Source organism: Pteropus vampyrus, unplaced genomic scaffold, assembly GCF_000151845.1.
Source record: "Pteropus vampyrus isolate Shadow unplaced genomic scaffold, Pvam_2.0 Scaffold408, whole genome shotgun sequence".
NCBI lineage: Eukaryota > Metazoa > Chordata > Mammalia > Chiroptera > Pteropodidae > Pteropus > Pteropus vampyrus.
The window spans coordinates 933,807-937,264 of NW_011889189.1; the positions used below are offsets into that span (position 1 = coordinate 933,807).

Here is a 3,458-nt window from a genome sequence, read left to right on the forward strand (position 1 = left end):
AAAATTTTCAAACTGTTTTGAAACATAAATCCAGAGAAATAATTGGTTGTTTTTCTAAAAAATCAGTTGAATTAAAAACAACCTATTTTATACACTTAAAAACCAGTTGCTACCCTTTTCTCTCAAATAATCCACTGAAATGTTTAATCTTCAAATTGATTTCAATGTAGCATCATTAGAAAAAGGACTCTGACAATTACTCTAAATCAACAATATTTATTTTCACTAATTATTCAAACAAACTATGTCCCTTTAATTATGACCAACCCAATAATTATTTAAAGACTGGTTTGGTTCAGTTTTTCACAATTTGAACTCATACCCTTGGATTCTTGCTATTAAGGGTGTCGTTTTAGTCAGTCAATGATGCTTTATATAAAAGCAATGTTTTCGTTATGTTTAATTTTATGTGGTTATATACACAGACTGTGTGTATGTGTGTTTATGAGTACCTCTGTATGTATTTATATATGTATGTATGTATGTATGTATGTATGTATGTATGTATGTATTTTAGGCAAGGCAGATTGCAAGGACTTTGTCAGCTTACAATCCCTTATTTATTTATTTTTTTACACACTACAGCACCTGGTCTTCCTAGGTGGTCTCCCATCCAAGTATAATCAGGCCCGACCCTGCCTAGCTTCTGAGATCAGATGAGATCAGGCTTATTCGGGGTAGCATGGCTGTAGACTACCTCTGTGTGTATATAAATGAGTTACACCTATATTGAGGATTTAAAATTCTAAATTCCTTGCCTGAATTATGCAATCATATCACAGATCAGTATTTTTAACAATCGACTTTCTAAGAATTAAAATAAGTGTCACTTAATTTATTTAATTTATCACATATATATTTACATATATAATTTTTAAAAATTCAGTACTTAGAATTCTAATTTTCTTGAAATGATCACTTTCCATACATGCCATATTAGTTATTAATATATATCATTATACATAGGATATGATTTCTTTCTTCAGCAAATGTTAAGCACCAACTGTATACTATCTACTTTACTAGATGTTGAACAACCGGTGATAAGATAAAATAAGTTGTTTTATTCATGTAGTTTTCATTTGGATTTATGAGAAAAAGATAAATAAAAAGCAAATTTAAAAATTATATATATTTTAAATCAACGAATATGAAGATTTTTTCAATTGACTGACACAGTTCAAACTCATGTTCTTCAAGGTCAATTCCTGGGTTGGGAATCCTTATATGCAGAGTGTTGACTGTAGTTATACATGAATTTTCGACTACATAGGAGGTCGGTGCCTCTAACCTCTGTGTTGTTTCATGAGTCAAACATATATAATTTTATTAGTGAAAAGTCTATAAAGAAAGTGATGTAGATATTTTTCTCTAGAAAAATAAACTTTTGATCTACCAAATACTTATAGAAGAGAGAAGCAAAAAAAAAAGATGTGTTTAATTTTCAATCTGCTTCACTTGCCAGTCGATTTCTAGCTTAATTATTTTATGAGAGCTTGGCTGTCCAGTTTTTGCATTTAAACATAACTATTATATAGCTATCCAACTTAGTATTTTGTAATAGAATTGATAATCTTTACAATTATTTCTGAATAGCAAAGATAAGTAAACTGAATTGGAAGATATTTAGAAATGTAAAACAAAGGAGAGTTAGTTAACTACAAAGAAAATACTAGGTAGAAAATAAGGGACAGAAAACAATAATTTACTGGGTTCTGTGATATGGACTGGATTGTGTGCCCTCTAAAACCCTAAACTTCAATGTGATGGTGCCTAGAGATGAGGGCTTTTGGGAGATATTAGAGTTAGATAAGATCATGAAGGTGGGGCCCTTATAATGGGATGAGTGACTTTATAAAAAGAGGAAGAGACAGAGAGAACACACTCTCTCTGCCATGTGAAGACACTGCGAGAGGGTAGTCATCTGCAAGCTGGGAAGAGAGCTCTCAACAGGCACCAAATTGGCCAGTATCTTGATCCTGGACTTCCCAGCTGCCCAAACTATAAGAAATAAATGTCTGTTCTTTATACCTTCTAGTTTATGATCTTTCATTATAGCAGCCCAAGCAGACTAATATATCCACTATGTGCCAATCACTGGGCTTGGTATAGTAAAGGGCATACAGCATGATAATATAGATGCTCTGCCTCATATTTTTCAGGCTGGTGGGAAAAAAATTAAACTAACCAATTTATTAAATAACATGACACAAACATGATAGGATTATTTATTGTGATTTTAATTTCTGTCTCATTTCTCATTCCCGAAAGATGGAAAGTAATTTTTCCCTCCCTATTTCAAGAATGTAACAATGCAAGCTTTTATGTTTTGTTCCCCTTCACCAGCTTTTGTGTACCAAGGTCTCAAATTGTAAGATTATTGGCAGGTAAAAACCACTACCATCCAGGATTTTGTTTTCAAATCAAAAAGGAAGATATTGGATTACTACCCACCAACACCATGGAGTGTGAACACTAAAAGCTTTGGCCTTGGGACCATGCAAGTGGGGGCAGAGTGAAGCCATTTACCAATAGTACATCAGGCTTGGATGGGGCACTATCTCAAGGTCAAACATGAAGAGCTACAGTAGTAGAAATAGGTTCTTCCTCTATTTCTACTTGGTATCAGCCCTCTTTATTTATTTATTTTATTTAGGCATTTTATTTTATTTTATTATTAGTTTCAAGTATATAGTACATTGGTTAGACATTTATATAGTTTATGAAACGATCCCCCTAATTACTCTTTTACCCATCTGGCTCTACATATAGCCATTACATTACTGCTGACTGCATTCCCTATGCCATTCTCCCATCCCCATGACCATCTCTGAACTACTTATACGCTTATTCAACCTTCAGCTAGGGGAGTGAGACCAGTCCCCTAATAATGATTGATATTGAATTTCTCACTCTTAGATAAGAACTCAAAGTCAAATTTTGCATAATTTTAATAATAGTAATAATAATAATAATAATAATAATAATAAAACAAAGAAACTTTTCTTGCACTAATTAAGGTAAAGTAAATTCACACCTGGCCACATATATTGCATACAAACTTAGGAGTTTGGGGAATCCTAGGGGAAAGCTTCCATAAGGTGATGTTCCTCAATTCCAATGTAGCTGCCCAGTAGAATTCTCTTGAGAGCATTTATACTCCTAATGCCCAGCCATACCCCACACTAATTAAATAATAATCTTTGGGCATAGAACTCAAGCATCAATTTTGTTTTGTTTTGTTTTTAAAGCTCTCCAGCCTCTGCACAGCAGATGAGAACTATTGATTTAGGAGAATTTACTGAGCCATGTGGCAGTTAATAATGAGGCCATGGAGCAGGCAGTGAAAGTGTGCATATTTGAGGCAGATACAAGCATGTGTGCAAAGGCATGAGACATAAAATTGAGGAAGATGCATTTGAGGGGCTACAAATTCCATCCATGGACTGCATTCTACA

General features: G+C 33.5%; 1 pseudogene; it reads right to left on the bottom strand.

Moving 5' to 3' along the window:
• Positions 1-576: 576 nt before the first annotated feature.
• LOC111731916 lies at positions 577-694 on the bottom strand (annotated as a pseudogene).
• Between the last annotated feature and the right edge of the window lie 2,764 nt (positions 695-3,458).